The following is a 19,359-nucleotide window of genomic DNA, read 5'->3' on the forward strand; positions in this document are numbered from 1 at the left end:
GGTGTAGTTAGTGAATGTGTTCCAAAACGTGACATTAATTTCTTGACGACTTTAATATTTTGAATCACTTTTTTTTTACAATTAAATACTTCATCATTCCTCTTTTTCACTTCTCTTGTTTTCCTTCAACTTGCATCTTTTTTTTTATATTCTACGACGCCGTTTTTATTTGCTTCCTCGTCCTCTTCATTTTGCATTTCTCTTTTGCACATTAAGAAAAAAATGCACTATTTTTCTGATTAATACGTGATCATTTTTGTAGACAGATTTGTTTTTGTCTCCTACATTCAATCTTTCTTTTATTCATCACAGCACCTCGTCTTTTATTTTTCTTACACTGACCTTTACCTCATATCAGATACACGCTTAAAGAATATAATGCTTATTTTTTATTCATTTTGTTTAATAACTCACCTGTCCTATGCATTTTCTAACTTTGTAACTTTTCATATTCAACATTTTAATAATGCCACTGTGCAGTTTGAATCTTGTTTAAAATTGGCATCACTTTAGGTAAACGTTTCAACACCTTACTTACTCTATTCTTCTATTCTTTGCATCTCATAACTTCCTACTTCCTTAATTATATTGTCAATTTATTTCTCCAGTTTTTCTCATGTTATTCACTTTGTCTCTCTGTTCTACATGTTCATATAGATGAATGTTGTTGCTATGGGCGAACAGTGTTACTAAGGTTTATAGGCGGATGGTCTTAGTAAGGTTCTATAGGTGGATACTGTTACTATAGACAAAGGCTTATCTCAATGTCTATTGAACATGAAAGTAAAACCATAGAGTTTTAGGAATTTTAATCGTATAGTGCATGGTACGTGTCGCTATTTTAAATAGTTTCTATAATAGTGAAGTGTTTGGTTAAACAGTAAGTAAATCATTTATATTATTTACTTGTAAAAAATTACCTTCATATAGAAACCGAAAGAACTGCTATATGTTATCAGTCAGCAAGTTCTCAACAAAGATTTTAAACTATTTATTGGACTTTAGTGATCAACTTATAAAGCTAAACGTCATTTTCACAACGAATAAAAGTGAAAAACGCGAGGAAATGTAACAATTATAATTGATTATAGAAGGGAGAACTATAATCACTATCGTCCTATAGAAACACATGTAAAGGAAAAATATAAACATAAGTTGAAATCTGTAGCAGGCCAAAGGAAGTATAGAAACACCATTGTAAGACACGTGTAATACGCATAGTAAGGCCTTTATAAAACACATGTAAATAAAAACTACAATAATTAGTCAAGAGCATTTTTATCACGCTAAACCTATAATAGATTTACATCGGATAGAAGCAGTGTCAGCTTTTGTAAGTGAAAACTGTCATAACTAAATCTAGACTTTAAATATCAAATTTCCCTTAGTAAAGCAATACATAGATAGAATCTTAATAATAGCTCGCCTATGTTTGAAACCCTCTGGTATCCAACTATGATATCACCCTTCTAAGATAGCTGTACCCTCTGGTGCCACTTTGTGACCCTAAGAAAGTAGCGCCCTCCACTGTCGTTTTCTGGCTCTAAGACAGTAGCACCTTCTTGTGAGTAACACTCAAACTAGTTCTTTTGAATGTTACGGAATAGTTAGATAATGTCATCAATTTATTATGTAATAGTTGCGTAACACTCAGATGACGGGATATTACACAATAATTATGTAACCTCGAGGCGGCATACTTTGGATGCGAGAGTACAAGGATAACTACTCATACTACTAGCCCTTGAAAATGTTGATCATGAGCTAAGGAAGCGATATAATAGGCATTTATCGCTACCATGGCCGCCATATTGGATAAATCACTTTTAGAAAGACAATTGAAAATGCAAAGTTGAAATCAGAATCATCAAAAAACCTAGGTATAGACACATATTTTGTTGTTATATCACAAATAGATGCCGAAATATGGGCAAATATATGTTTGGATAGCCATCTTTGCCGCCATCTTGAATATCTCGAAACTCAGTTTCAAAATCAGCACATTCACATTGTGTAATGTCAATCACAAAACATCTGCTAGGTCTGACCCTACTGCTGTTAGACTATCACCTATTTTGCGTCTTTTTCAGTTCACTGTTTCTTTATTTTGTATATAATTCCATCATTCATTTTTTCAGTTTTGTTTGATTCGCCATCACTTATAATTATTCTCTTCAGCACCCTTTATTCTATTCTTCAGTTGAGTTATTTTTCATCTCCTCACAAGTCATGTAGTACCTGCATTAATAACCTCTTCTACCAGATAGCTAAATTTTCTTTTATTGTCTAATTTGCAAATCTTTAATACTTCCCATTTATTTGTTTATTCTGATCTTATACTTTCATCTCTTTTACCTCCTTCAACACACCACATTCAATTTCTTCTAAATTTTCATCTTCTTATCTTTTTCAAAACTTCATCAATCAAATTCTCAAAACTCTTTTTGTCCTGCAAAACGAGTATTTTCTTTCAACCAGCTTCAACATCTCAACACTCTTGTATTTCAATGTTCCCCTTGTATTACTCTTATATAATGTTATTTGACTAAATTTTTTCATCATACTTATTCAGTTTTTTTTGCCATGTATACTCATATCTTATATTTCGATACCTTACCATCCCCTCTTCAGGTAATTGATGCTTTCCATCCTACACATTGTATTTTCACCATCCCACTTTCTTCCATTTATGTTTCTCAGATTTTTTATCTTTTTTTACGGCTTTAAATACATTATGTTTAGTTTTCCTTCTGCACTTTATATCTCGTTTTATACATGTTTTAACACCCAGTATTTATATTTCTACAAGACGTTTCTTGTTCTTCACCATACGTCTCTTTAACCATCTCCTCATTTCCCCGGTTTTTTTTTTTTTTTTTCAGCTACATTTTATCTTCTTCAACAAGCACCATATTACTCTTATCCAGATTTATTTTTGTTTCCATTTCTAATTTGTACCTTATTCTTCAAATTTCCATTATCTGTTCAATAACAATTTATAATTTTCTGTTCTCATTTGATTATTAATTACCTCCCATTTTCCTTAACACATCATTAGCTTTTTTTCTCAAGCTTTCTTTTTTCATCTACTTCGAAAACTATATTTATTTCAGCTGGTCTTGAATCTCACTTTCTTAATTCATTTTTTTTCTTTTAGTTTCTCTTCCCTCAGTTTCTTCCTAAATTTTTCACCTGCTTGTTATTTACTAGTTCAAAATTATCTTTTTCTTTCGTCTTCATCCTTAACATTATTCAACCTTTCATCTTGTATCCTCTACTCTTCCTATTCTTAGACACCTTTTTGTATTTGGTAGACCTTCCATTTTCACATTGTTCTTTGCTTTTCGACGTTCTGTACTTTATCCTCACAATTTCACTCACACATATCGTCTTTCTATTTTTAATATTTTCTTCTTTTTTACTGTTATTTTTCTTATATCCTCCATATAAGGTTTGTCTATTTTTTATTCATTTGATCATACTTATTTCTATCTAAAATGTCTCTTCATTTTTGCTATTCTAAACGATTATTCGATTTCTTTTGTCTTTAAGCTATATGTTTTCAGTATTTCTTCTAACTATTTTTCAGTTCCACTTTTTTTTCATTTCTCTATTTTAAGAAAGTTCGAATGCAATTTTACAGTAGAAAAAATAAACTTCACGAATAAAAAATAAAATAAATACCCAAAAGAACGTTTGCTTTAACACCCCTCTTACTTTAGCTCTTGTCAAAAAATGGAGGCTAAATTTAAAAATAGTTTGAAATCAGAATCGCAAGCACTGCAAGAACGTGCTCTACGAATTGAGTTAAAGGGTTCCTACTACAAGAGAGTGCTCTGCCAAGTGAATTAAAGAGTCCTCACTGCATAAGAGTGCTCTACAAGCTGAGTTAAAGGGTTCCTACTACACGAGAGTGCTCTATCAATTGAGTTCAACAGTTTTCACTACAAGATAATGCCTTACAAGATGAGTTAAAGGATCTTCCTGCACGAGAGTGCTATGCCAACTGATTTATAGAACTCTCGCTACAAGAGAGTGCTCTGCCAACTGAGTTACAAGTTACTCACTGCATGAGAGTGAGTGCTCTGCCAACTGATTTAAAAAGTTTCTACTACAAGAGCATGCTTTACCAACTGAGTTAAAGGTTTAACCCACCAGAAATTCTCATTATGGCATTTTTGTCCACTCCTTGTGAACAAGACTACGTTGGATGCTCTACAAGTAAAACTGTCCACTCATACAAAGATTGCAAATAAGATAAAAACCTTATTTCTTCATCAGGCGTTGGAAACTCACGTTCCAGTGTAAACTTTGAATTGTAAAATAACGGTGCTATTAAATGGCAAGATAAATAGTTCCAAGTGGTTTTACAAGCACTTACCCTTAAAGGAAAGCAGTAACGATTATACCGTTTGAACAAGAGATAACAATTTGACATATGTTTTGTTCACTCAGCAAAAATTCAAACTTTGTATCTACAATAATCATCAAAATTTACAGTATCAATAAAACAATTTCACTACATATGCTGTTGTTTGGCCTTATACACTAAAATAGTCTGACAGAACGGATCCATAGTTGTATCTCTTTTACTTTAAAGTTACTATAAATATAGAACTGATTTCAATTTGATTAGTTTATAAGTTTATTTACTTCTTCTGGTGCTACCAGTTTGACTTAGTAAGACCGAAGTCTTTCATATTTCCTTTTTTTTGTTCTTCTTAGGAGGTCTTCCGGTGATTCAGCGGTAAGTCTGAGGCTTGTAACTCTATAAATTGGATTTCGATTCCCGTGGTGGGCAAAGCACAGAAATATCCCATTGTGTAGCATTATGCTTGAGAACAAACCAAACCAATTATTTTAGAGGAATCAGATCAGGAATGAACGGCAAAAACTTTGAACGATTGCAATACGATTCCCTGAGTAATTGAAGTTCTTGTACCAACTGTTATCTTACGATGGTTGTAAAATATGACGGTTCGAATATAATCAGTTTTTGCTATTTTTCTTAGAGCAGTAGTTAGCTGAAGCACTTAGCGTACTTACATGAGTTATAGGTCAATTTAAAGTCAATCTAAACAATGTGAAGGCTGGAATAAACTTAATGCTGTAATATTAGCTTTTCTGACGTTAAGCGTTGAGTTAAAAATAAGGTTACAAGAGAACCTCGATAACAAGAACAAAAAAAAGTTATCACAGAAAAGCGCGGCAGTCGTATGCACTCTTCTGTACGCGTTGTTCGGCCTGCCTCTCCTGCACTGTGGCTATAGGGACCCACGCGTCCGTCAAGTTCGTTTGTCTTTTTAAGCCCACTGTCGAATTAACTAGAAGTCAGCAATAATGATTGTAATGTTCGGTGAGTTTATTAATTTAGATTTCAACTCTCTTCTAGCTTAATAGTTTATTTCATAAGAAAGTCGAGACAATAATAATAACATGTTATCATCGCAAAATTTTACTGTGATCCGAGTGAATTAATATTGGGTGATGTTTTTTTGTGGTTTTTTTTAAAGCTATTAACATTTCAACGTAAACGCTTATAATACTTTACTCACCTTGACCGGGAGTGAATAGAGCATTAAATTTATCATGTTATTATGATAACTAAAAATGAAAAACAGATAAGGCCAACAAACTTTATATATAAATATATAAATTTATAATTATTGATCAATGGGTCAAGGGTTAATGTCACAAACACTATTCAAAGAAGTTAGATGCGGTTATCATCTCATTTTTTTTTATTGCACAAGCTTGCATTTATGGTAAATTATTATCTAAGCATAAGTACTATAAGATAAACTTGTCTATAATTTAATTTTATGTTCTATAAGAATTAGGACTTATACTTGACAAAATCTAGCACTATTCGCGGTGTATAAATGTACTATCCATAACGAAGCTCATATTTTAGGTTGTTCTATCAAAGTTAAGTTGATTCTACCTTTACAATATTTTGTCTATTTTATTTTAGTAAGAATATTATGTTCTTTGTATGTTCATCTAAATAGTATGAACATCACGAAACGTCTCAATACAAATGGCTCCGAACAGTTGATAAGAATTTGATTGCCACAGGTGAGAGGACTTAAAGTAGAATGCTCATTAATAAACCGATATGTATAGTTCATATAACTGTCATTATGTAACATTCTTTCATATATATAATACAATGATTTTACGAGATTCGTAATATTTTGATATTACAATTTTTTATTTTTCTACTTACATGAAACTATCTAACTTTTCGTGTATCTCTAACTGAAACAGGCGTATTGAGACCTTTGCTAATTAGATTGATTAGAATATTGCTACCCTATAGCTCCTGATATACGAAGTTATACGAATGTAAAAGATGTATATTTAGAATTTATTGAGTGAATAAAGACCTTATACTTAGATTTATGTGTTCATGAAAATACTGAATGAGTTAAACGAACCACATGGCGCCTCTATATACAGTAGAGTTCTATTGTACATATATATATATATATTGTGTGTGTGTAACGAACAATCAATAGCTGTCAAGAGTGAATTCACTGGTGGCACACGTAGGACGTTTCCCATCAACAACGTTTCGTTCAGTTGTAATTAACATTCTACGGGGAATAATTTGTGTTCAGGACAAATTTTGTATTTTATTTTTTTAGAATGTTAGTTTAAATCTAAAGTTGTGCTACTAAAAATTTGCTTATTTTGTAGGCAAATAAATCGTAGGCAAATTTTGCTTATTTGCTTATTTTGTAGGCAAATAAATGCTGGTTCTGTCAGATTCTACTTTTAACCTCAAATAATATTAAATTAAATGAGGCATATAAAAAGTTTCTTATTGTAAAATAAATCTAACATTTCCTTTCTAAAAAACCAAATAGTTCATGTTCTTAAACAAAAGTAAAGCATTTTATTCAGTAATATCTAGAACCTCTCTTCTAACTCTGAAAGCATGCACTATCGATAAACAACTTAGTTCTGTACATATATAGAAAATGTTAGATTTTTTTTACAGCAAGTACCTTGTTGTGAGCTTCGTTTATACTTGTAATCATTAACTTAACAGTCTTTGAGGTCAAAATTCGATTTTTATAGAATCAGGAGTGTTATTGTAAAGAAATGAAATAAAGTTTTATTTTCCTGAAAAAGGCAACATTCAATATTAACTGAAAAACAACAACAAATATAAACAGGACTTTTGTTATCAGAAATTTAAGACCAGATTGAAGTGTTTTTTTTTAACACCGACAGCTTTCTTGAGGTTTTTAAATTCGTTTACTTTTAAAATGTTATTTATATAACATATGTGCAGAACTAAGAAGTTTAAAATATTATCTATGTAACATATGTTGAGAACTAAGTAGTTTAAAATGTTATCTGTATAACACATGTGCAGAACTAAGTAGTTTAAAATGTTATCTATATAACATGTGCAGAACTAAGTAGTTTAAAATGTTATCTATATAACACATGTGTAGAACTAAGTAGTTTAAAATGTTATCTACGTAACATATGTGCAGAACTAAGTAGTTCATCGACAGTGCATGCTTTCAGAAGCAGAAGAGAGATTCTGGATACTACTGAAAAAATGCTTTACTTATATTTAAGAATATGTACTATTTGGTTTCTTGGAAAGGAAAATAAACCTTTATCAAAGTGGTTAATGTGCCTGTAACCAGAAATTGATGGATATTTAACTTTGAAGGAAACCTATGGAACATATATATATATATATAAATCATTATTATTTATGTACTTTAGTATTAATTTCGAAAGTTATGCCAGTTTTAAATATGCTATAATAAACTTACTTATTTGTATCACCATTGACTTTTTGTCACAAAGGTTCGATTACGACTTCATTACAAGCCGAATTGTGAAACTATATTTTACAAACTTACAGTCTTTTTTTTTATATAGGTATCTTCAGTTTCTTTTGTCTTCATAGTATAGTTCTCGCTTTTCAGAGTTTTATTATAGTTTATTATTGCCCATCGTGAGATACAATCCTGTTTTAAAAATCACTAGAATTATTTCTTCTGAAATCTACTATATTTTATCTTTATCTCATATAAATTCTTAATCCCTTTACAGTTCTTACCTTACTTAGAATTAAAAATATATATTAAATCTGTATATAGACAGCTGTATTTTTATGAACTTTTACTGTTGTTTTCTACATATCGTTTTACTTATTTTTGAGCCTCTGTGCTGAGTCCATTATTCATGAATGTAGTTAAGAACGTTCGTGGTTCAAATAGAAGTTCATCGTTATATATGAAAACAAAAAATCCTGTTCTTAACAAGGGTTTGAGTTTCGCAAGTAATACGTAATTTAATAAACTAGATATATTACTAAAATTGATGATGGAGTTTGATTGAATTTTATTTTGTACAAACTCCTTTTCTTTTTACTTCTATCGATTCAAAGAATATCTCAAATATATAATCAGTTGATAATACTTGAACTTGTAGTTTTAGTTGAAAAGCTGCTGGTAGAAATTGAGAATATTTAAGTAATCAACGCCACCTGGAAGGCTAGCTAAGCCCCCAGTTTGAGTAGCGATAGCTTCCTTGTATTTCCATTCCTTGCATTAGAGGCTATGCTCTAACCTATTAGAGCGGAAAGCAGAGAAAGTATGCTGGTGTCACTCTCAGCCTCGCGTCTAACTCGGAACGTGAAAACTCCATTATTTGCTGAGTGGCCGAATTTCCACGCTGGTGGTCAGGGCATTCAAAGCATTAGACTTGTTTTCTGGTCAGAAAAATCCTATTATTCTTATTTTCCTTAAGACATCTAGTTTTTGTTTTAATTTTCTTTCATTCTTTTTATTTGAACATTTCACGAAAAATAAAACGAAACCCCGTTAAACAAACATTGGACAAGAAGCTTTGTGAGCCTTTGATCTTAAAGACCCATGTAGTATGTTCATGATATTGTTTACTGTGTTGGCTATCAGAAGGAAAACAACAATAAAAAAGGTTGGTGGGCTAAATGTTTTAATATAATTTCGATTTTTTGAGTCAAAGGTGCTTATATATATATTTTTTTCTTTGTTATGAGTTGGTATTAAAACTTTAAAAGGTAGATATTTAGTGAAGAATTTCTTCTTTTGAGCTTAAAAATGAGTTTTTATTGATACTAAGTAAAGTAAATTTTGTTTTCGTGGTATTTTTTATATTAATAACTACTGAGAAAACACTTAGTCAAACTGTGGTGTATTAAGGTGAGCTGAAATAATTCAGAGCCATATTGCATAACTCCACCAAACAGGAGATTCGACCAAGATTGGTTTCACAGAAGAGTGTTAAACTTTTACGGGCTGAATTTAAGCTAAATAATTAATAAACTGCACTCAAAGTGTACAACACAACAAAAATTGTCTTTATTAATACTTAAGACAAAAACACTGTGTTATATATTTCCTTACGACGGACTTTCGCTTCTTCACAAAGTTTCTCTACTTAAAAAATGAATGAAAACGAACCCAAGCCTTATCAAATTCAAGGCTTCTAGCTTCAAAGAAATTTCGTATTTACCCAGCGAGTCCTCTGTTACTATATGATTCGTAATTCTTATTCCACATAGATTTAGCCCTCTAGATATTACCTGTATGACCATTGAAGGACACTGTTACCAATTTTCTGAAACAAGGTCACCGTAAGTAATGTTTCCCACTGGCGGTGACAGCTTTGAAAAGGCAAAATAACAAAGATAATTTGAAAAAAGAAAAACACAACAGTTTTGTAGACTACGTGTTAAGTGAAACCTGTACATATGCGAAACACAGAACAAATTTGGAATAAATATTATTATTACTGCAGAAAAAATAACCTTATGGTACATTTCTATATCACAATACATAGTGCAAAAATACACCTTTAACTTGAAGAACTATACACTGATTTGAAAATTATTACATAATTTGTAGCTTGTATTTTCCAGTTAAAAAGGATAACTAAAAAAGGATTGGCAAAATCAATGACCAAAAGTCAGCATTGAAGTTAATATTCAAGGAACATCTCATTTGAAATACATAGAAAAAATAAATTTTTTGACACCAATTTCAGGTTAATGGGGCACCAAACACGAAATGGCGGAGTTTAGATTTTGTTCGAAGACGGTATTTAATACAATAAGTTTTTTGCATATTTATGTGATATGATAATAAGAAAGTCATTTTGGCATGTTTGACCACACTACCTATAAACGGGTGTCACCGAAATTATGATTTTCTCTGATTATTTTGACTGTTTACTTCATTATTCCTGAATAAATATTGACTACCAAAGAAAGTAAAAGGACGTCCCTGGACTTCCACCCAACTTCAACTTGTATTTTTTTATAAATTTATATATGACATGAAGCACTGTTCGAAGATGATTTTTTTAAATATTAGTTCGAACACTCAAAATTGTGGATTTGGAATCATTACAAAAGATGAGGAAATTCCGGCTTTATAACACTGTGAAAACGTAAAATATTCAAATGTTATCATAATTTGCATGAAATTCCTTTACTGTTAGATTCATGAAACGTTCCAAAAGGACTTTTTGTAGTCATTTTTGTATACAAGAGCACCCTCTAGAAAAAAGTACATACATCCATTTCTGAAAATTGCGTCTGAAAAAATTACGTTTTTTGTATGTGTTTCAAAGATATACTAGTTCAATAATAACTCTGATATTCATCTTTAGTCACTGGTCTTTCTAGTCCTTTTTTCTTCCATATTATTTTAAAATGATTTCTAAGATAAATGCACACACAGACAGTTACATACGTAATGGTCCTAAATTTTCACATCGTTATATTATCTGTACTAGTTACTGAATTTTATTGCAGATGATTAATAATCATAAGTTCCTTATTTAAACTTTTTAACCAATTAAATAAAAAATATATTTCAAATTCATTACAAACCCAATAAGATCTATTTAGAAACACTATATATATGAGGAGACTCAGGGATGAAAACTGGGAAGGGTTGGCGTATTACTTTTCTAGACACTTCTGACTCACGAATGAAAACGGGTGCGAATATATGTTATATATTTCTAAACACCTTTGACTTGCGAATGACAATTGGAGAGGATTGACGTCTGACTTTTCTGAACACCAGTGACTTGCGAAAGAAAATATTTTAGACGTACAAACTCACGGTTGAAGGCTGAATAGGAATGAAGACTTACTTTTCTATACGCTCTCGACTCACGATGAAAGCTAGTAGGGATTGATGACTTACTTTTCTATACGCTCTCGACTCACGGATGAAAGCTAGAAGGGATTGATGACTTACTTTTCTATATGCTCTCGACTCACGGATGAAAGCTAGAAGGGATTGATGACTTACTTTTGTAGACGCTCTCGACTCACGGATGAAAGCTAGAAGGGATTGATGACTTACTTTTCTATATGCTCTCGACTCACGGATGAAAGCTAGAAGGGATTGATGACTTACTTTTCTATATGCTCTCGACTCACGGATGAAAGCTAGAAGGGATTGATGACTTACTTTTGTAGACGCTCTCGACTCACGGATGAAAGCTAGAAGGGATTGATGACTTACTTTTCTATATGCTCTCGACTCACGGATGAAAGCTAGAAGGGATTGATGACTTACTTTTGTAGGCGCTCTCGACTCACGGAAGAAAGCTGGAGGGGATTGATGACTTATATGTCTATACGCTCTCGACTCACGGATGAAAGCAGGAAGGGATTGATGACTTACTTTTTTAGATGCCCTTGACTAGCGGATGAAAGCTGGAAGGGATTGATGACTTACTTTTGTAAACACAATTGACTCACGGATGAAAGCAGGAAGGGATTTATGACTTACCTTTCTAGATACACTTGTTCAGGTTGTGTTATGGTAAAGCCAGACATACAACACCACCGAAACTACCCATCTCCTACAAAGTGCAAAAAGTGAGACAAACACTAATTAGCCTCAAACTATAACCTAAGCCAGTCATTCATGGTACGAGTGTTGTTAGCTCATAAGTATTAAGGTATTTTGTTTCGCAAACAAGCGATCATCGTTGAATTACTCTGACATGTTTCATTTTTTATCATTTAGAAACTAAAGAAACAGAAAGTTACTTGATTTTCTATTTACTTTAATAGAAAAAAAACTCACTTCAAACATAAGATTAAATAGTACAAGATATCACTTAGAGCATGAGTTTGTTTTTCTGAAATAAGTTTTCTCTAGTTCCTCCTTTAAAGCTTTTAATTTTTCAAACCATCTGTCTGCCATATACTTGTTTTTATACGTCAAATTGTTCAGATTATTACATTCACATGGAATTTTCTTGGATGAACGAGGTGAGAAAGACGCGTGTTTATAATGTATTACGTCTAACTTGTTTGGAAACCTAATGTTTGGATATATCATCCTCCTCTTTCACCGATGTTTTTAGTTTACTTTATCGCAGGTGATAAAGTAATCCAGTCGTTTCTTTCATGATATCCTGTTATTACAAATGTTGCTGTTTCTTGAGTAATATCATAGAATACCGAGCTGAGAGTTATTTTAAATGTATAATGTGAAGCAGTCTTTTACGGGTATGAAGGCATAAAAATAGTTCATAAACTTCTAGGCGTACTTAAGCTAAGGTAATACATTTGTCACGCGATGCATTACTCAGCCTGAGCATAAACATAATGGAAGCAGAAAACAAAATTTTTATCGGCATTTAAACACACTTTTGTTTCAATATTTAGGTATAACTTCTACAGTTTCCTAAGTACTCCCATACAGGCAATATCGCGTGAAAGAATTGTTCCGTTTTTCAGATGACCTTTTTCATTTCTTTGGCATATCTTTACTTATTTTCTATGTCCATTCTGTTTAACTTTCCTTCTGTATCTTCATAGATTCTTTAAAAATAACAGATATACTGCTTCCAAAACCACTCTAAAACTCAATCGTGTTGGTAAATTAATTATTTTACACTTACTATAACTCTGTTCACTCACAATTTCTGAATTGTAGCCAAAATAGCAGTTATTTCAAGCTAAAATAACCTAGATCTACACTTAAAAAGATATGGATGACGCTATATCGATCAACTGAATAATTAATCTCGTCAGTCCATCTACTTATACATTTGTTATTGATAATCATAAACGTATCTATTTGTCTATCTATGACTTTTGTTGTTATAATTATGTACATATGTATAGTCTTGGGTTATCACCTACTAAGTTATTCCTGAGTTAAGGAGTTTGTTTAATACATTTCATAAAATAGTATAATATAAAAAATCATCCAGAACTAATGATATAGTGTAATATAAACTGTCATCCCAGATCTTTTACTTATAGAAAAAGGCATCATAATAGACAGTAGTTACTGAAAGTTGAATAGTTTTTGTTTCAAAACGCAATAGTTCTGTTCTAAATAGCTTTTCGTTATATATACTCATTACGCATACGACCATCTTTATCCCACACATTAAATATCTACTTTGGGAAAATGAGTCGCACACTGGAGACGATGATAGGTTTGAAGAAATCCCATAAACCCACCAAATGATGTTTCAATTCCATCTTCACATTCTTTAGTCAGTTATTACTAGACAAGTTTTGCTCTAACGGTCTGTGCAGGGCTATACCATTATATACTCTAAGCTGCTCATTTCCATAGATGGCTGCCTTCAAATGGTCCAAGAGATTTTAATGATCCTTATAAACGCTCAGATTTTATGATCAATGCATAGTGTCTTAGGAAATAAATATTTCAGTTGACGTGCTATATAACCATATAGAGTTAAACTGGTTTAAGCTTTTAAAGCGTGTTTCATAAAGATTTTTTTTAATAAGAAGATAGTTAGCTGCACGGGAAAAATGCAAAAATAATTTTGAAAAGTAATGGTTTTAGAAGTGTTAGTAATATTCAACACATTAATATGCATATACACAATATGGTAACTAATACTTAAGAACTTAATATGAACACATTTTAAGGGTAATGAATGAATCACGAAATAGGTGGCGCTAGTGTATATTCTATGGAGGTCTCTTTTTCTAGAACAAAAATATGGCTTTGGAAGGCTTATTTCACTCTACGTCAAATGAAGCCATGTGTTGTGCAACTCAAACCTTTTCTGTCTAATGTATAAATAACAAACTTTAGTAACCATAGCTTCCAATATTTCTGGAATATGAAATTTTATTCAGTGCTCGTTTCTTGGTCTGAGGTAAAGGGAGAAAATAATAAATAAAGAGGTGAGTTTTGAAACCTTACATACAAAATAAAAGTTTTATTGTTATAAACAGTTTTCTGACGTCACTTGATTTAATCTTGGAAATCGTTGTTTTTCATTTTATAATAGTTCTAGATCAATAGGAAGAAATCTGGGAAGAAAATCAAATTTTTACTGCTATAATATTCTATTCTTTGACGAACATTTCGTTCTAGTCTTTGAGCCTGTAAACAATGTGAAGCTTTTATTTTATATTTGCAAAATATTTTTAAAATAATAAGAAAATATGAACAGCTCATTATAGAACAAGTAAGCAATAGTTTTATATTTTTAATAACTATTATTGAAATACGATAATTCTATTAAAATACCTTTTGGAATAATCTTTACTCCTGATATATATATATATATATATACACACGCATATATTTGCTTTCATTAGTTGTATGCAGTACAAAGAACACAACTCGGTATTTCGTGTGATATTACAGCACAAAAAGAAGAAAATTTTTATAAATCATTATTTACTAGCCCTATACTTGTTTCGACTAAGCATCTCTGATTACAAACATATTGTGTACCGGCTTGGCATGGCCTGGTGGTTAGGGCGTTTGACTCGCAATCTGAGGATCGCGGGTTCGAATCCCCGTCCCACCAAACATACTCGCCTTTTCAGCCGTGGAGGCGTTATAATGTTACGATCAATCCTACTATTCGTTGATAAAAGAGTAGCCCAAGAGTTAGTGGTGGGTGGTAATGACTAGCTGCCTTCCCTCTAGTCTTTCACTGCTAAATTAGAGACTGCTAGCGCAGATAGTACTCGTGTAGATTTACGCGAAATTCAAAGCAAACCAAACCTTTTGTACTTTACAGAGACGCTGGCGAAACCTTTCGGCCAATAACAGAGCTCGTTACATAAGGTGGGTGAGCATACAACATTGAGACGTCCAGGAGTAGAACGAAACGCTATCTATATCAGTTATTTATAAGATATTAGTTATTCAGGTATATAAAATATTATGCCGGCGAAACGTTTTATGTGACAATATACAGTGATAATACTCATACTGATTTTTGACAAATTTGACAGATTTTCAATAATAATAAATATATAAGTATCTAAACCACACAACCCAAGTATCAACAATGAAATGTCCATTTCAACTTATTTTTAGAAATATATGACAATTTTAAGAATATTAACTTTTCATTTATTAACTGTTAATTAAAAGAATTCTTGAAAATAAAGGTAAGTATGTCGGGATGATAATCCTGATATTATGAATTAAAACTGTGAATGAGATCAGTTTTACATAATTCTTGAGTGTTGTGAGACAGCGTAATGCACAAAGACCTTCCTACATAATAATGTAGGACTTTTATCAAATTATTTCACAAGTAGAATGCTTTTAGATGATGAAGGAGTAAGTTAGCCCAAATTTGAGAAGAGAATTAGTTCAAAAATGATATCTGTGAAATTTTGCAGACTGCAAAATATTCAAGATGGTGAGAGACAAATAGCTCAAGTGGGATATCTCAATTTATGTTGTCTTTATTGTCGCTAATACGACTGCTTTAAATCTCATGACAGAGAGCTACACAATCCTGAAATGTTTGCAAAGCGGTTTTGGTTACCTTGGAAACAATACAAACAACCGTACGGCTACTGTTTGTTTGTTTTGTTGATTTTTGCACAAGGCTACTCAAGAGTTTTTTGCGTTAGCGGTCCCTAATTTTGAAGTGATAGACTTGATGGACGACAGTGACTCAGCATCACCCACCGCCAACTCATATGCTACTCTTTACTAAAGAATAGTCGGAGTGACCGTTACATTGTAACACACCCATGGCTGAAAGGTCGAGTATGTTTAGTGAAGAGTTTCGATCTCGTGATCCGCAAATTGATAGCCATGGCAGGCTCGAGTAGTTATTATTAGATATTTTCAATTTCCTATTCTGAGTAATAATCAGATAATGTAACTTTGTGTTTTTGCTGTAATTACACATAAAGCTACTTTAGGATTATTACCAAAAGAACATTTTATAACTGATTCACTAGAATTGATGACGAACACAGTAATTTTTTGCAAAACTGGGTTTCCTGTGCGTTCTGAATCAACAGTTTTGGCCAACAAAAGATTTTTAGTTATTACTAGGTTGCACAACAGTAATTCTACGGACTTATAACGATAGAAAACAGATAGCCCATTGTGTAAATTTGTGTTTAACTACAAAAAAAAAACCAAACAATTAGTGGGTTACTCTATAATATCGTATATACTAATAACTAGAAAACTTTCTAAAAAATACGAAATTATACAAATTTCATAAACAAATGAGTGTTTTTATGACAATTTTCTGTCTTCGATAATTTTTGGGACACAATGAGCTATCTGTACTGTGTCTACTGCGGATATCTTAACCCGATATTTAGCGTCATAAGATTTCAGACTTACTGCTGAACTAACGAAAGGAGGGGGGAATTTTAAACTAAAACAAAGATCTTTCAATATTTATAACAACTCATCCTTGCAGTTGCTATGATAATTACAGTACAAAATAACATAAAATATCATAAAGAATACATATAACATTCTTTTCCAGCCAATACAAGGGCCTGATGTAGTCGGATTGTGAATTTGATGATTTATGATTCGCGCCTCGTTGTTACAAAAACCTACTCCGCGCTTTGAGACCACCGATGCGATATAAGAGTTACAGTAAAAAAACAACAACAATATTCAGTCAGACGGGAGTTAACCAGCAGTTGGCGGTTGGTGCTGTTGAGTTTTCCTTTAGACTATCAATTTAAGTTTAACAACAGCGATGCGCAGATAACCCTTTGTGTATTTTTGTGCAATAAATCTATAACAAGAAAATATAAAACCTATATTTGTTAGAAATGTAGGCTCGAATAGCATGAAATAGGTAATAGTTAGAAATTACAGTATAATTACCAAAATGGTGGACAATAAGCCAAATTTAAGACATGAATTTGCATGATACAAAAAGTTTCTAAACAGGCTTCTGTGTGAGATACAAAACAAAACAAAAAGTATTCTAAATAAAAACAAAGATAAAGTAATTATAGTAACTAAATTAAACATGACGAGATTTATTTAAACATAAAGCATCGCATGGCATTGTATTTTTAAAATTGGTGATTCCAACAAATGCATAATGTTCGTTCACTAAATTGTTTGGAAACTTTTATGGGAGCTTACAGGATTATATCTTGGATCTAGAATTGCCCTTTCTCGTCTTTCACTGCCAAAAAAGTTAATATAATGATTTAAGAGACCCCAAGATGCTATTGTTAAAGGATTAAAAGAAAATTGTGGTTGTTAAAATTGTTATTATATTTAATTTACTTAACAACAACGTGTAAAGATCAGTCATGTAGAAATAACTAAAAAAAGATGAACTTCCATTATGCAAATGTGCGAAGTTACAAGCGATCTGATCATCTGGCCATCAATCTGAGCCAAACCTAATATCAGTCTACTGATTTACGAATAACACAATATAAAAATGTTCTTATTACATTAATATGAAGCATATGACAAAAAAGTTAATAGATATGGAAAAACAAACGCGAGGTTATTGATATCGCCTGTGATAAGTTAACACTAGCAGCCAGTTAATTATATGCAGTACATAAAGAGCAGATGAACTGTCATCATCATGACAGTATGAGCAGAATTATCTTGGTACATTATAGTAAACTGCAGTCAACCATTGATGTTGTTGTACCACGAAGCCTTATATTTTTTATGGGACTATCTCGTTTGAAATATTAAAATATTAACATATTTTTCAATGTGATTTGGTCTTACTTTGAGTGACAACAAATTATCTGTTTTTTTTGTTTTTTTTTGTCTAGACATATGCAAAGATGTGATGACATTACACTCCAAGATGCATTTGTAATCCTGTGTTTCCTGTAATGAAATATTTAAAGTTGACTGTAGAAAAATATTTCATTATTTTGCAAGCTTCAATAGTATATCCTAATCAATATTCATGCTTCACACAGATTTGTAAAAGGCTAGATTAGAACATCAAAAGTCTTAACTGAATTATCTCCATGATGTTGCAATGCTTCTTTGTATAAATAGATGTCTCTCAAATAATAATTAACACACTACTAATATAAAAATAAGTAATAAAATATATATATTAAAACACACACACACACATATACATATATTAGATAAATGCAAAACAGTAAATAATAAAGAACAAAAGTTGGTGCTTCATCAGAAAGATCCAGTTGTATAGTTGTAGAAATTACATGATAAAGATGTTTCAGTATATTTTATGTAGGACATTTTATTTCCCACTACACAATGATTCTACTGTAGTTCACGGTATTACACTAGGTCAGTTATTTGTTTCATGGTGGACATTGTATTAGAAGTGATCCCATTCACATAATTACTATACTGTTACTTAATAATACAGTTGTCCACTATCTTTGGTGGTATTGGGTCGATGCTGTCAAAGTAGTATGATTCTCTGAACTGAATCCAAGCGGGTTTTGGCTCCGGTTTTGAGCTTACTGCTGTTGTCTTGGTTGAATTTGGGTTAATTTACTCTATTTCTGTTTGTAAATAGTGGGTTTTTGTGCTCTTAATGCTGTAATATTTATTTTAAATTCATCATGGTTCTAGAGGAGTTTCTTCATAATATACACTGAGTGGTCACTAGTAAATAGACACCTACTAAATGAAAATGGTCCGCACACTAATTATCTTGTGCTACAACAAGCCTAGAACTCAAGGTTCTCTCGAATTGTCAGATTTTGTTAGAGGAAAGATAGTTGGTCAAGCAGATGGTGGAATAAGTCAGCGGCAAATTTGGCAGAATTTGAGAATCCCGCTTTCGACAGTCAACAGAATCATCGTGCAGTTCAGGAAACACGGCAAGGAAACAACTGAGCAGCGTCCGGGTCGTCCTGGTCTATCGGAGAGGACAAAAAGAGCTGTCAAGAGGAGCATCGAAATGGATCCCAGATTAACGATTGCAGAAGTAGCCAAAGTTGGTGGGATGAGCCCGAAATCTGTTCAACAGATTCTCCACAGATTTGGTTATCGTTGCAGAGCAGCTAGACGAAGCCCCTAGTTAGACCTGCCAACATAGTCAGACAAAAGAAGTGAG

Source organism: Limulus polyphemus, unplaced genomic scaffold (assembly GCF_000517525.1).
Source record: "Limulus polyphemus unplaced genomic scaffold, Limulus_polyphemus-2.1.2 Scaffold603, whole genome shotgun sequence".
Lineage (NCBI taxonomy): Eukaryota > Metazoa > Arthropoda > Merostomata > Xiphosura > Limulidae > Limulus > Limulus polyphemus.